The sequence below is a fragment of the Leuciscus leuciscus genome (assembly GCF_965113295.1).
Source record: "Leuciscus leuciscus genome assembly, chromosome: 1".
NCBI lineage: Eukaryota > Metazoa > Chordata > Actinopteri > Cypriniformes > Leuciscidae > Leuciscus > Leuciscus leuciscus.
Genome location: NC_138725.1, coordinates 26,861,985 through 26,879,132, shown reverse-complemented (window position 1 = coordinate 26,879,132; position 17,148 = coordinate 26,861,985). Strand labels below are relative to the sequence as shown.

Below are 17,148 nucleotides of genomic sequence, written 5' to 3'. Positions count from 1 at the left end.
TCCTAACAGAGAGTTTGGTACATGTTAGATTCGACACCTTTGTTCCTTTGCGGTCTAAAGCTTTTCCCTCTCCTAATGCAAATCAGTGGTGTTCTCCAATACTACTGAATGTTATCTGCTAATATTCACCAGAACGGATCACACAATGCAAGGGCCATTCACGTCAAATGGTGCGAAGTTAGTGTGCTGCAGCTACAGACGGGTGACAAACTACAGAATGTCAAACCATGGAAAATATGAGAGCAGAGCATCCTGTTTTAACTGCACTGTGGTGGTTTAAATAGAGACTAAATATGTAAAGATGAAGAGTGAGTGGCATGGAGATGTGCATGGTGAGAGAGGAAGGAAGATGGAGTGACAGAACAACAAGAAGAGACGACGTGGTTGCAGTTTTTGCTGTATGAAGAAACAGTTCAGTTGCAGGTCCGACCTTTAACAGGAAACGGCAACTTCCGCGCCCTAAATGAAACACTGCGCTCCTAAACATGAGACCTTTGTGAAGACTCAACACTTGTGTCCATTTAAGCGTCTGACTCTTTGATAGAGCACTAAAGAAAAGCTGTCGGCATCCTTCACCTTATTACTTTGCTTGTGTTTCAGAGATCTAAATAATCAGGTGAGGTGTATCTGATGTAAAAGAGTGTAGGTCAAAAACAGCCGTAAAATATGGTACCAGTCCAAGATGGGGCATCCACACAGGGGGAAAATCTACTTCTTCCTCTTAAAGAGGTTAGTAAAATGCATGGCTATTTAAAAATCTTTATTTTATTTTTATTTTATGGGGGATGGGTGGGGTGTGTCAAAACGGTCTTCATAAATTATTTTGAGTGTAAAGCTTGATATGTTGCATTCTCATATCTTAAGTATGAAATTATTAGTTGACATGCCAAACAGTGACAACTGTGTCCCACAGTGCTTTATTTAAGTATATATTTAAGATCGGGACTTGCACCCGAAGCGCGCGCGCGCATAGAGAGAGAGAGAGAGAGAGAGAGAGAGAGAGAGAGAGAGAGAGAGAGAGAGAGAGAGAGAGAGAGAGAGAGAGAGAGAAAGGCGGGTTTCAGAACACCGAAATTGATTCCTCTTTTGCGTTTCCTAAAGCTGATTTATCTAATGGCCTGGACCATTATTCATCAGCACAGCCTGTATATCATTATAACACAAGACAAAGTGGACAGAGCATTAAACATGAAACAAAAACGGATTGTGAAAGTTAACAAACCAGGCACTATGAAAAACAAATGATTCTGATTTGACACAGACTGTGTTTTTGCAAACAGCTGTTAGACAAGAATAATGCCTAATTTCTACATAATCCCGACTGGAGGACTCGGGATGAGAGACAAGGGGCCCTATCTTGCAACCAGCGCAATTGACTTTGTACACCGACGCATGTATCATTCCTATTTTGCACCCGCGCAAAGTGCGCTTTTCCCTCCACAGAAGCACGTCGCTAAACTAGGGAATGAACTTGCACTCCCGGGGGCGGTTCAGCGCAAAAAAGGAGGCGTGTTCCGGCGCAAACGTTCCTTCATGCTATTTTGCAGGTTTAGAAAACAATTGCACCACTAACCAGGAAAAAATAGTTTAAAGTCAGTGGCGCGTTGCGCATGTTATTCATATGCTATTTTAAGGGCGCATGCTTGGCCATAATCAATGTAGGTGTGCACAACGCGCACTTTGATTCTCTCATCTACACAGAAGCAGCAGTTTTCATTTTTGCAAATCATACATTATTACGATAGATAGATAGATAGATAGATAGATAGATAGATAGATAGATAGAGAGATAGATAGATAGATAGATAGATAGATAAGGTTTGAAGATAGATAGATAGATAGATAGATAGATAGATAGATAGATAGATAGATAGATAGATAGATAGATAGATAGATAGATAGATAGATAGATAGATAGACAATTTATTATAAAAGCATACATCTAGCTTACACATTTACCCAAATTATCATACGCCTGTTTAACCGAAGTTAATTTGGGTGGGTTTCTCCATTTCAATGTAACTTCTCTCTTTTACGGCCGTGACGAGAGCGTTGCTCTCCTCGGCTGTGAACCGCTCCTGGCGCGCGCCTGGCAAATCCACCGTTACAATAGCAATCAGCTATGGAATAAGCACGTCTGCTCTTAAAGGGAATGTGAGATGACGCTCTGATTGGTTTATTTCACGTTACGCCCAAACCACACCTATGAATAATGAAGCTACTTCAGACCAGCCCATTTTAGATTTGCGTCGGGCGCAAGAGTCATTTATCCCGCCGGGAAAATAGCAACAGCGCCGAGACCCGCCCACAAAGTTACTTGCGCTTTGCGCTTGACACTTGCGTTTCAGATCGTTAAAATAAGGCCCAAAGACTTTGCTGTGAACAGTGTATCTAGCAGGTCAAGATGACACTGGTTTCAGTCTTCTAGTGTCCGACTGTTGAAGATATATGCATTTCAGGAGTAGCATTTCAGTAACAAACCAATTTTCTCAGAACTGCAGAGACTTAAGCCACTTTCAAGAAACGACTGAAACGCTTCTTTTACATCAACACTTGACCCATTAATACTCACACTTACACAATTACATCACAATTACAATACATTATGAGATTATGAGGGGGAATCACCATATTTGTAACAAACATCTCAGGAAAGGAGACATATTAAACACAATTGCAGAGGTTTTATTAAGAAATTAATTATTCAAAATTAAAAAAAGATGCTAAAAACAGGAATGAACAGACAAGATACAAGAATCACCAAATCAGCTCCATCACACAGAACAGAGAGAGATTATACAGTCTGAGTCTGTCCGTTACTGTATTTACTATTATATTTAAAGCAGTTTACATATGAAGCACAAGAAAATTTAATCTAAACTTGGTGTCACTATTTCTTCACTGTGATCAGAGTTTTTTCTCTGTTTTCTGAGAAGAAAATAAAACAATGAACAATCCTCTGTGAGTTTTTGCTATTGTAAATATTGTTGCAGATTTGCTCTAAACTCATCAGTATTTTATTCTAATATTGTCGGCATCTCTATTTCCTCTGGGTGCTTCGAGTCCTTCCTCCCTGCAAAATAAAAGCATTGACTGACCTCTCGTATGTGTTTTTATCATGATTGCAGATGTTCCAGATCAGATGAGTGTGAATCATCAGATTGTGTGCGGCTCAAAACTCACCAGCTCTTCTTGCACAGATGATCTGAAGAAGAATCACAGTAGGAGCAGCAAACACTGCGATCTCAACAATAATCACAATCACTGCAGGAAACATGAGAGGAAGAAGAGAAACTGTACATGACTGAAGTCAAGGGTATTCAACTATCAACAGTTATTGATGAAGCTTTTACAGACTGACTGATAGTTTAATGTTATAAAACTGTCAGTATAAATGAACGTGTCGTACCTCTGTATAATAATCCAGCAGTCACACTGACTTCAGTTTCTCCTGGATCTGTGGATCACGTCTGTTAGTTCAGTTCAACACATAATGCCACTTATATACACAACATCACCATCACATAATGCTCGAGCTTCACACAGATGGCGATATGTGTTGAATTTGCAGGATAAGCCTAAATTACTTGAAGCCTAATTTGAGCTTGACCTGCAAACTTAAGGGTTATTCTTAGAGGTGTTGTGTGTGTGTGTGTGTGTGTGTGTGTGCGCGTGCGTGCGTGCGTGCGTGCGTGCGTGCGTGCGCGCGTGGTCGCAACATGTTTAGGTTGTTAGGGCCACATGTATTTTTAAAGGGGAACGGTGAACATCATTTGTGTAACGAAGCAGGTTGAAACAAAGGAGGATGCAGGATCCAGCTTTATTAGATTAACTCAAAACTTGACAGACTTCGAACAGGGAACACAACATTACAAAGTCAAGAATTCACCAACACTGAAACAAGACACAGGGTTTAAATACAGAGGCAAACAAGCTAAACAAGATAACAAGGGGGCGTGGCTAATCAGAAACACCTGGGGAGACTAATAAACAAGAACAACTACAAGGGACTACAAAACATGGCACAGGACAGGAAATGACAAAAGTACACACAAGACAAGGTTAACACAAGACTGGAAACATAACAATTTACCTTTCGGTTTCATATGGATTACATAATCAGGCTTTAGACATAGCCTATTTCGTATCGTGACTGAGCTGAGGCAAGTGGCGTTCGGTTCATTTTTGTGACGCGCAGTTCCTGGAGACAGAGATGACAGACAAACTTTTGTTGTTAGCCTATATGAATAAAGGTTTACAGTTTTGAACGATGTAGGCTATACTCTACTCTTATCTGTATGACCGAAAAATTACGGAGTTGCCTATTAAGTTATTTTAGCTGTTAAAGGGTTAGGTCACCCAAAAATGGAAATTCTGTCAGTAATTACTCACCCTCATGTTGTTCCAACCGCGTAAGACCTTCGTTCATCTTCGGAACACAAATTAAGATATTTTTGATGAAATCTGAGTGCTGGATCACTTGTCCATAGGCTGCTAGGTGGCCCAAACTTGCTGGCCCAGGAAAGTTATTAAAGAGATCATTAATATAGTTCAAGTGACTACAGTGGCTCAATCTTAAGTATATCAAGCGACGAGAATACTTTTTGTGCGCAAAAACAAACAAAAATAACGACTTTATTCCACTATTCATTTCCTTCTCTCTGGGTCTCGTAGTGTTTTTGCGCAACGCGTCTGTGTTAACACGTCACCACGTAGGCTCACTATTGAGAAAAAAACACTTAATTATGAACTTCAGTATTTCATTCATAATCTCAAACCACTTTGTGACATTTTGAAAAGCCACGCATGCATTAAGGCCACTGGAACCACAAACTTAACTGAAACGCTGGTTCTGATTTTATTGTTTGTTGTTTAAACGTGCATGTTGCATATTTTATATGGTCTATTGGTGAAGTAGCAATGATTACTGTGGAACTCCCCCCCCCCACAAAAAAAATTATAAATAACAGAACTGCTTTTGAAATTACGATTGGAATTATTATAGGCTACATATTGTCGCTGTCGGGCGGAAACCATATTTTTTCACAAATCGATGCTATTGGTCAATCCCCACGTGGTTCTGTTATTTTTACAAATTATTAACCAATCTAAAGTGTTGAAAACAGCTAGAGAGCAAATCTCTTAACTCCACTGGACACTTCAACTGTCTGAGAATCCTCGTAACTCCACCTCCTCTTCACTCCGCGGCGGGAGACTCACGGAATTTTGTCTGCTCAGGATTGAAAGTCGCAACGATTAAGAAATCCTCGTCGAGCAACACATAAAGCAAGCCTTAACTTTGATTTTATCTGTGTTAAACTATGATATCAGTTATTGATGTATTTTAAATGTATACTTATTACTAGGCTTATTATTACTAGGCTTATTATACGTGTGCATTGAAGTTTTAAAATGTATCTAATATAATACTTGAATTGAATTATTCAAATATTTATGAAATATTTATTATTATTATTATTGTTTTTATTATTATTTTACTGACTCAAAGTTGGCACTGTGCATGTAAAATACCCCAAGTAGCAAGGTTTTTATTTATTGGGAGAAAAAAGGTCTGTCTACTGGTGCCAAGTAACGTTAAGCCTATCTTTGGATAACTCTGTCTGTTTTTTAGACAATAACGAGTGAAAATAGTTAGGTTAGATACATTTGATTAGGCTTTTTTTGTTAAAAATTGATAGCTGTAATGCTTTGGTGCAGATGGAAGCCTGTGAGCCATGAAGGTAAGTTTGCATGCAGATTAGGCTAATATCTATGGCAGGCCGGAAGGTCCAAAAATAGGACTAATGATTTGTCGTGGGAAGTCACTATACTATAGCCCCTAGCTACTCACTTTCCCACTGATATGCCAGCGTATACATCTGTATACGTACTCTCCTCACACAGCGAGCGACTCACTTTCCTCACACAGCGAGCGACTCACTCTCCTCAGTGAGCGACTCACTTTCCTCACACAGCGAGCGACTCACTCTCCTCAGCGAGCGACTCACCCTCCTCACACAGCGAGCGACTCACTCTCCTCAGCGAGCAACTCACTTTCCTCAGCGAGCGACTCACCCTCCTCACACAGCGAGCGACTCACTTTCCTCAGCTGGCGACTCACTTTCCTCAGCGAGCGACTCACTTTCCTCACACAGCGAGCGACTCACTTTCCTCAGCTGGCGACTCACTTTCCTCACACAGTGAGCGACTCACTTTCCTCAGCTGGCGACTCACTTTCCTCAGCTGACGACTCAGTCTCCTCACACAGCGAGCGACTCACTTTCCTCAGCTGGCGACTCAGTCTCCTCACACAGCGAGCGACTCACTTTCCTCAGCTGGCGACTCAGTCTCCTCACACAGCGAGCGACTCACTCTCCTCAGCGAGCGACTCACTTTCCTCAGCGAGCGACTCACCCTCCTCACACAGCGAGCGACTCACTTTCCTCAGCTGGCGACTCACTTTCCTCAGCGAGCGACTCACTTTCCTCAGCTGGCGACTCACTTTACTCACACAGCGAGCGACTCACTTTCCTCAGCTGGCGACTCACTTTCCTCACACAGTGAGCGACTCACTTTCCTCAGCTGGCGACTCAGTCTCTTCACACAGCGAGTGACTCACTTTCCTCAGCGAGCGACTCACTTTCCTCAGCTGGCGACTCACTTTCCTCAGCTGGCGACTCACTTTCCTCAGCTGGTGACTCAGTCTCCTCAGCGAGCGACTCACTTTCCTCAGCTGGTGACTCACTTTCCTCAGCGAGCGACTCACTTTCCTCAGCGAGTGACTCACTTTCCTCAGCGAGCGACTCACTTTCCTCAGCTGGCAACTCAGTCTCCTCACACAGCGAGCGACTCACTTTCCTCAGCTGGCAACTCAGTCTCCTCACACAGCGAGCGACTCACTTTCCTCAGCTGGCGAGCTATACTCAGTCATGTACATTGGCCTAATATTATAATAAAATCTCTACCCTTTCAAGTACTGTATTGGTGCAATAACTAACTACTTCAGTAAAGTGTTACATTTTTGTTGTAAAAGTCATTTATTCTGAACCAATAATCTTAAATTGATTCTCATTGCATTTTTTTTTTTATAAAGGCAATTTCCCCCTAACTGTCATCTTTCAACTTAGTCAAATTCTATACATTTTAAGTCACTATATTGCTTTTACCAATCAAATTGACTAGTATCAAAAAAAAAAAAAAAATGTTTCCCATTGCAGAGAAAACTTATATTTATAAAAAGTTTCATATGCAAAACAAGCATAAAAAACACTGTTTAACCACTTTAAAATAAACACCTGTAAAGCTTTTGTTGATTTTATAAATTATCTTTAAAATAGAATATTCTGAAAAAGTGACATTTCCATTTTTGCTGATTCACATTGGTATCAAAATAGGTAAAACGCATTTCAAAGTTACATACACCATTATGTTTTTGTAAAGATCACATTAGTTAACTGTAGGCCTATAAATTACTTGCATGTTGTTTTTCTCTATCAGATTATAACAGATTATTATTTGATGACACCATTCAAAAGAATATTCAACATGAATGCCCCATTATGTTTTATGATTATTTTTTGTTTTTGAACTCCAATTGTATTCATAAGTTTTATTGGCTTTTTATTGGCCAGCAGCAGTCCTTAAACAAACATAAAATACACATAATATACACAAAATATTTTTTCATTTTTGCCCCATGCATTCATGTTGAATAATGTTTTGTTTTTTTATGCTTGTTTTGCATATTAAACTTTTTATAAATTATGCAGATTCTGTTTTCTCTGCAGTGGGAAAAATTTTTTTTGTTGATACTAGTCAATTTGATTGGTAAAAGCAATATAGTGACTTAAAATGTATAGAATTTGACTTGAAAGATGACAGTTAGGGGGAAATTGCCTTTATAAATGTTTTAAAAAATGCAATGAGAATCAATTTAAGATTATTGGTTCAGAATAAATGACTTTTACAACACAAAAATTGAACACTTTACTGAAGTAGTTAGTTATTGCACCAATACAGTACTTGAAAGGGTAGAGATTTTATTATAATATTAGGCCAATGTACATGTAGCTCGCTGCGTGAGGAAAGTGAGTCGCTCGCTGTGTGAGGAGAGTGAGTCGCCAGCTGAGGAAAGTGAGTCGCTCGCTGTGTAAGGAGAGTGAGTCGCTCGCTGAGGAAAGTGAGTCGCTCGCTGTGTGAGGAGAGTGAGTCGCTCGCTGAGGAAAGTGAGTCGCTAAGTGAGTCGCTCGCTGAGGAAAGTGAGTCGCTCGCTGTGTGAGGAGAGTGAGTCGCTCGCTGAGGAAAGTGAGTCGCTAAGTGAGTCGCTCGCTGTGTGAGGAGGGTGAGTCGCTCGCTGAGGAAAGTGAGTCGCTCGCTGTGTGAGGAGGGTGAGTCGCTCGCTGAGGAAAGTGAGTCGCTCGCTGAGAAAAGTGAGTCGCTCGCTGTGTGAGGAAAGTGAGTCGCTCGCTGAGGAGAGTGAGTCGCTCGCTGTGTGAGGAGAGTACGTATACAGATCCACCGCTGGCATATCAGTGGGAAAGTGAGTAGCTAGGGGCTATAGTATAGTGACTTCCCACGACAAATCATTAGTCCTATTTTTGGACCTTCCGGCCCGCCATAAATATCCGCCTATTAGACAGCCTAACGTTAGTCAGCTCATCGTTTTTTGTTCTGCTTCACTTATAGCTCTTAAACCTTTAAAATGGAGTTTAGGAAGATGTATGTAACCACAATCATTAGACTTGAATAGCTCTTAAAGCCTTATCTCTTGTCAAAAGGCTCAACGCGACTGCAGACTTTGGCAGCAGCGACGTCTGTGTCCGTACCATTCTATCAATGACAGCGTAACCTCGTATCTCCCTTCTCCCAAGTCATAAATCTCGTATCTCCGATTAAACATGATTTTGGGGAAATGTTGTGTTAATGTTGGTATACAACCGTATATGATAGCAATATAAGGTATAATACCAACTTTAACAATGTTTAATAACTCAAAAAATATGCAGTTTCTTTAATTTCCTGAAAAATAATGGTTTTGGAGATACGAGGATTCCGCCCGACAGAGACGATATGTAAAGTCATTCTGTTGTATAATTTTTGTTCCTTAGTGTAAAATGGAAATGCATGGTCATTTTATTTTATAAATAGGCCTATAAGCAGAAAACTATGGTGTAACAGAGTTTTAGAACTAGACAAATCTCACTGCATCAATAAAAGGCTATAAAATGCATTAATAGGCTAATATAAAAATTACAATAGTCCATGTTGGTTCAGGATTTGAACCCATGTCATCTAATTGATCGAAACGTAAGTTCTACCACTCGGCCATGAATTTACTTGTTGTGAAATGCCCAAACGTTCTTTACTCCAGTGTGGGTTCGCTCACACGAGCGAGAAGCGCTCTTCATTCTTCTCATTCCTCAATAGAATAGTAAAAATAATCAGCTTCATTGCACATAATCTATTTCTGTTTGTTATTTTGGTTATTAATTTGTTTTTTGTTTTATTGTTTTTTTGTTATCGCACTGCTCCCCCGGGGAATAGGCTTGTCGCCCACCGACGTCTTGGCCTACAATATGAAATATAGGTTAGCCTATATTGTTCTCGTCTCTATTTTGAACTTTTTATTCTATTTTTCTGTCCTTAAAAAAATGTCTATTCTGTTCACTATAGTTGTAGTATTTCATCCTTACTGTTAATTGACATTAACCCCACTTACATTTTGGCAATTGAAAAAATGCAGCATTGGCTGAATGACGGCACTTGGGCGGACCGCTCCTGTTTGCCAGATCTGGGCCACAAGCAGGCCATAGCAATGCCACATGTCAGCCAAGAGCAAATAAATAAACCAGAACTGGACCTTATCTGAGGCACAAAACCTGTGTATATTAAATATGTAGTCACCTCAGCCTTAAAGGGATAGTTCACTTTGAAATAAAATTTTGGTATGTTTTAGCTTACCTCAAGGGCATCCAAGATGTAGGTGTCTTTTTTTCCGCAGTAGTTTCAATTTTGATATTTTTAGGTCAAACCGTTCTTGTCTGTCAGTCAAATAATGCAGGTCTATGGTCACCACCTCAAAGAGCAAGCACAGAGTCCAAATTAAAACAATTCCACATCGTCCAAATTAAACAATTCCCCATCGTAAGTACACATTGATGGCCTAAGACACGAAACGAGCGGTTTGTGTGAGAAAACGAACAGTATTTATATCGTTGTTACCTCTTGAACACAGCCGCGTCCAAATGATCTGAGGGCGGGGGCGGGTATAGATATATACACTAGATGTCGTCTTGGCTACGGTTTCGTTCCAATGAACTGCAGTAGCCAAGGCGACATCTAGTGTATATATCTATACCTGCCCGCGCCCTCAGATTATTTGGACGCGGCTGTGTTCAAGAGGTAACAACGATATAAATACTGGTCGTTGTCTCACACAAACCAAAGATCTCAGCAGAGGAGGATTAAACAACTCCACAAACAGCATTACCAGCTTCACTTATTACTATTTTGCAGACAGGAGCGGATCTGGCTAACAGGAGCGGTCCACCCAAGGGCCGTCATTCCACGCTGCATGAGGGCCAGATCGTCTTTCCACATGTGCCAGATGTGGGCCGGATCTGGGCCGGATCTGGGCCGAAATAATGTTGCTATCTGGGATATGACGTGATAGTATACCAAAGCTTGTCTCTTCTGCTACACACTCAAAGGTATCTACTTTTTCTTCACAAAAAGAGTACATACTTTTAGGGCGTAAGAAGGTGAATTGAGCATTAGAGTAAAAAATAAGTGAAGTCGGCCATTTTCTCTTCAGTTTCATCTGAGCTGTTGAGGTGAATGGCAGGACAAACTTTCTCCGGTCAGACAAAACAAAATGTGGCCAGAGATAACTATTTTTCTTTAAGGTCAAATATATATATATATTAAAATATATTTAAATCAGTTTATTTCATATTGGGGTCATAAGACACCCAGACTTGATGAATAACTGTTTATTCATCATGTTTATTCATGATGAATAACTGCTCGGCAATGAAAAATAAAAGTTTTTCATTGCCGAGCATTACGAGTGTACGGCTTATTTTGTGTTTCTCTCTTTTTTTGTATATTTGTTTTGTTTACTTTTACATGTATGTTTTTTGATTCTTTTTTGAGTGTATGAGCAGTATTTTATGTCTGTTTGGTGTTTTTCATGTATCTACAGTGTATGGTGACGCATTGCTGCCACATACATATTACTTTTTTCCCTCAATTATGTCGTAATAACGAGATGCTATGTAGTTAAAACAACATCTTTTCTTGGCCTTATAAGGACATGTGTAGTCATGTACAAAATATGCCTTTATCCACATAAAATTGATAGCCTATCACGCCTTTATCACACTTATACATTTAAAAAGCTTAAGCAAATAGTAGCAGCCCCCAATCAGGCTAAATTAATCAGCCCTTTTTTTTAAACATATTTTATATAGGCCTATACGTTTAATATAATATATATATACGATTTATTTGTGTTAATAGGCTATATCTAGTAGTCAAAGTAGTCAAAACACATTGTAACGTCACGCCAGCAGAGGGAGCCTTCACCTGAGTATTGATTGTGTACCACTCCCTCTGCTTCTACTTTCATTTCCTGTTTGAACAGTATTTAAGAAGAGATTGTGTGTTTGCACTTTGCGAAGTATTGCCAGTTCATCTGCCTTACCGAGCGTTTCCATTGTTTTTCTGCCTGTATTTTCTCGTGTATGATTCTGCCTGATTTTCTGATTTACGCCTGTTGGATTCTCTGTTCTGGTAGCCTGTTTTGGACTGATGACTGTGTTTGAACCTTTTGCCTGTTTACTCATCTCTGCCTTTTGGATTACCCTTTTGTTTGTCGCTAGATTGGACTGCTATTGTGATTTTGACCTATTGCCTGGCTTAACGTTTCTGTCTCTAAAACCTGCTGCTAATAAACATCCGCAAATGGATTCTAATACTGCCTCAGCCTCGACGTTACAGAATACTTCGCCTCCACTGAATCCAGCGGAAGTTTCCAACTTGCAAGCAGCATTCGCCTATCAAAGTGAAGTGTTAAAGAGCTACCAAGATCAACTCACTATTGGCGCTTTTCCACTGCATGGTACGGTACGGCTCGGTTCGGTACGGCACGCTTTGGTGCTTTTCCACTGCATGGTACGGTACGGCTCGGTTCAGTACGGCTCACTTATGGCGCATTTCCACTGCATGGTACGGTACGGTACGGTACGGCTCGCTTCGGCTCGCTTTAAATGGTACCACCTCTGTTGAGGTTCCAAGCATACCGTACCGATACTAAAATGTGACGTGAAAACACTGCAGATCACTGATTGGTCAGACAGAATCATCACTACCAGCGTCATTGTATTTACGACACGAGACACTAAACCCGCTAGATTTAAATAGCCAGTAGACAACAGCCAACACTGCAGCGCCTGTTTTAAAAGTATTTACTTAAAAAAAAAAAAAAAAAGAGTATAAACTTCAAAAAAGAAACGGCTGTATCGTGGTCAGTGGACGAGGTGCAGACGTTCCTCTCGTTGGTTGCCGAGGAGTGGATGGGGAAACACGGAATGAAAAATTCGCATTTAATATGATGATGTCATGGCAGTAGAGACGGCAACTATAATGATCAGTCCCACCCACTTTGAAGCGGTACTAACTGCAGTGGAAAAGCAACCGAGCTAAAGCGAACCGAACCGTGCTGTACCGAGCCGAGTCGTACCACGCAGTGGAAAAGCGAAGCGAGCCGAACCGTTCCGCGCCGAGTCGAACCGTACCGAGCCGAACCAAGCCGTACCATGCAGTGGAAAAGCGCCATAAGCTCCAGTCTGTCACCGAACACCTGACTCATTACATCCAGTCTCTTCCATTGACCACACCGAAGACGGTAAGCTTTGCATTACAAGATAAATTTGATGGATGTGCAGAGCAGTGTAAAGGCTTTATTCGTCAAGTAAGGATTTACTTTGATAACCAAGAAGACAAGTTTGTATCAGATGGAAAGAAATGCACTTTCATGATGACATTATTATCTGGCAGAGCTCTAGACTGGGCTGCGGCAGTTTGGGAAACGGTGTACAATTTAGAACATCTTTTGATTATTTCATCCAACAACTGCACAAAGTGTTTGAATATCCCGCTAGGGACAAGGATATATCAGCACAAATTCTACAAATGTCACAGGGTAACCGTACTGCTGCTGATTACGCCCTCATGTTCAGAACATTCACTGCTCAAAGTGGATGGAATGATATTTCACTAAAAGCTGTGTTTCAACAGAGCCTCAACCCTGATCTGCAAAAAGAGCTGGCTTGTAAAGGAGAGAATTTATCATTTTATGACTTTGTGACCCTCACTATAAATATTGATAATCTGATGAGACAAGCACCCAAACGAAGAAGTGTGAGGGAATTTCAACACTTTCCGCCTACTGTCTCGCAGCCGATAACTTCAACTACCAAGCATAGTGACGAACCAATGCCACTCGGTCTATCTAGATTATCTGAGGAAGAAAGAATGAGAAGACGACAACTCCGTCTATGTTTCTACTGTGGTGAAGCCGGCCATCGCAGCCAAGGGTGCCCACATAAAATCCAAACAACTTCCCGGGTAAATATTGAACATTTCTCACTTCTAAATAACAAATCATTCAAGCTCCCTATTAAACTAAAGACTGAAGATGCATCTATTTCATTAACAGCGATGATAGATTCTGGAGCAGCTTTGAACCTCACACATAAGGAACTTATCAAAAAGTATGACATTCCCACCTAACCATGTAATCCTCCTATCAAGATCAAAGCCATTGATGATAACACTATTGGAGAGGGGATTACCCATCAGACCAAACCATTAACACTCCAAGTAGGTTTGTTTCATCAAGAATTGATTTCCCTGTACGTCGTTGACTCCCCTAAACATGAAGTGATCCTCGGATTTCCATGGCTATCCATCCATGACCCTGTTATTTCCTGGCATTATGGTGAGCTGACCAATTGGTCGAATTTCTGTGAAAACCATTGTTTTTCCCAAGTTTCCCATGTTTCACAACTAACATTGAAAACCCAGAGACTAACAAGACTGTTAATATTCCCAATTGTTATAACGATCTGGCAGAAGTTTTTAGTAAAACCAAAGCAATGCAATTACCACCTCATCACCCCTTGGACTGTGCAATTGATTTACTCGCCAATGCCATGCCCCCTAAAAGTAAAGTCTACCACCTGTCCAGGAAGGAGACCCAAGCAATGGAAGATTATATAGAAGAAGCACTAAGCTCAGGGTTCATCCGACCCTCCACATCTCCAGCTGCAGCAGGGTTCTTCTTCGTTGAGAAAAAAGATGGCGGGTTAAGGCCTTGTATCGATTATAGAGGACTGATGTTGTTCACACAAAAAATTCCGCTACCCCTTCCATTGGTTCCCTCAGCCCTGGAACAGCTCCGAGAAGCCACCATCTACAGATGGTACTCAACCAGAATAATACTTTTACCGCCGCCATTCCCGCGGCGGTAAATTGCGGGTGTGTATTTGCAGCCTCTTACCGCTAAGAGGCACTACAATCACAGACTTTCCAAAGTGTCAGTTTATTCTCTAGAGCTATTGCGTAATCTGCCGCCGCGCCGCAGCTCATTGAGAGCGATTGAAAGCTGGTAGCAAATCAATTCAAATGAAACATTGAACGAATTCATAATCACAATACTGAAATTACTGAAATTAAATTGAATAAATTGAATAATGAAAAAAAAAATTCAACATAAAACATTGCAATAAAAAAATATTAGGCCACATCAATGAGGCTTTATAAGAGCATAAGACATTAGTTTAACAGTATTCAGACGATAGCTCTGTGGTCAATGCAACAACATGAGCCTGTCGGAGCTTCAAGCGACCTGAGATCGAATCTCAGTGTAGCCGACAGTTTTTCGTATGTTTTTCCATTCTTGATGCTTAAATATGTATCTGTTTATTAAAGTCAAACATCTTGTTTAATTATCAATTGTACATTACAACATAAATTTGCTACATTCCAGTTGAGCCGCTGCAAAGACGACACATCTGATGAAGGAAGACTGTCAGCAGATCGCACCAGAAAATGAAGATGATGAAGCTCGTCTTTAATCTGCTAATTTTTTTTTAATTTTTTTTTATCATTCACGAAATTGAGATGACTGACAGTGATACCCGGCCAAAGCAACGGAAGACATTTTTCAAAACAGATCGAACAAATCAGAAAAAAACTAAAAAAACAATGGAAATGTAAAATAAAATAAAAATTAATTAAGTTTGAAAACCCATCGCACATTTAATGGTATAAATAAAGTGTCGGGACAGTTTATTTATTTAAAACAGGGTTGCATCGATAGAGTTTTTTCCCTTTGCGATGCAAAATAAGAAACACAGAGTCTTATTCTTGCAACATTTTAAATTTCTATTGTCAAAGAAATTGCAGCTAAGTAAAAAAAATGAAAACGGTACAAAACGAAAATAGTTCAAAGCAACATAAATTAAGAACATGCGTTTTTCTTTGCCTCTCTCGCGCTGGATCTCTTTTTAGTAAGTTTGGTCTCCCTCACTGCGCGCGCCGGGTCTCTCTCGAAATTAAAGGGATACTCCACTTTAAAATGAAAATTCTGTCATCATATACTCACCCTCATGTTGTTTCAAACCTGTATGAATTTCTTTCTTCTGCTGAACACAAAGGAAGATATTTAGAAGAATCTGGTTACTGATATTCTTCTAAATATCTTCCTTTCTGTCCATTAGAAGAAAGAAATTCATAAAGGATTGAAACAACATGAGGGTGAGTATATGATGACAGAATTTTAATTTTAAAGTGGAGTATCCCTTTAAACATTTCAGGGTAAAAACACACCATACAGCTGATAATATATGTCGCTGCGTGTCATCCACACAAATCACGAAAGAAAAAACTGTAACAAATAGCCTTTGTTGCTTCAAAGACACAGCATGCCTTGTTGAATTCACCTTACAATAAAACGAGGTTGATCGCGAATTAAAGAGCTCTGTATCTGCTAAATTGAAATTGAGTGTGGAAAACCTTTAAATACAATCAATAAAACTACAATATTTATAATTTAATAAGATATAGGGCCTACATATGGACTTTTGGAGATTTTGAGATTTATCCTTAAAAGAATTTCGCCTTTGCCTGCTCATCAGACTGGCTATCCGACACTCTCCATATGAAAGAGGAACATTAACACCTCTTGTCCTGCACCCCCACGATAAAGCAACTATAGCCTACTGCCTTCTCCAAACCCCCAACGGGCTTTCTGAGTTTGCAAAACAAAACAAAGTGTTTGCAATTCACACTTAAATCGCTATTCTAGACATTAGCAATAGGCTATTCAAGTGTCGATAATGAAGGAATTAAATAATTTAGGCTATGTAGTAATATTTCTGTCATAAATGTTTATTACTAAATATTTAATTAGGCCTATTTCAATAATTTAAGAATTAAAACGCTACTTCAGTTTGGGCCAGCTTTTTCCAAGCAAAACTAAATACAATCTTCAAACGCATGTTCATTTGTTGTCATTAACAAAATGTTCAACTCAATATTAAATTCCACAGGGATCTTTGAATCCTTAACCGCAGGTTGCGATTTGTGAATAAAGTTTTTTATTTTTGTATTCAAATAAATCTCGAACCACAGTGCTTCGTGCTGCTGTTAAACTAAATAACATGTATAGAATAATTATTAACTTAAATGAAACAATATCGCAACATTGACAAATACATTAATTTGATCTGTTTTTACAATTTAATTCAGGGCGATTTATTTAATTAGAGCGAGATTTTCACCCTTTCCTTGTCCTTTCCTCATTGGGAAGCGCTCACATGATAGCTAAACATGTTTGAGTAGAACCTCTCTACCTCTCGGTTTCATATGGATTACATAATCAGGCTTTAGACATAGCCGATTAATTTCGTATCGTGACTGAGCTGAGGCAAGTGCTTTCGGTTCATTTTTGTGACGCACGGTTCCCGAGACAGAGACGACAGACAAACTTTTGTCGTTAGCCTAATACGAATAAAAGTTTACAGTTTTGAAACAAAACTCAGTGAGTCACGCATTGAATCAATGCCATTTCTCTCTATTAAG

General features: G+C 39.9%; 1 protein-coding gene and 1 long non-coding RNA gene across 3 annotated transcripts in view; one reads left to right on the top strand and one right to left on the bottom strand.

The window, feature by feature from the left end:
- LOC309501345 (uncharacterized protein) overlaps window positions 1–17,148 on the bottom strand; it is a 64,866-nt gene that overhangs the window by 37,538 nt on the left and 10,180 nt on the right. The window lies entirely within an intron of this gene.
- LOC309503317 lies at window positions 24–15,787 on the top strand. Of its 2 annotated transcripts, XR_014207609.1 has the most exons (5): window positions 24–729; window positions 3,129–3,316; window positions 10,516–13,629; window positions 13,721–14,541; window positions 15,053–15,787. It is a non-coding gene; the product is annotated as an uncharacterized lncRNA (long non-coding RNA). The 2 variants fall into 2 exon arrangements; XR_014207610.1 differs by having other exon boundaries at window positions 13,721–15,786.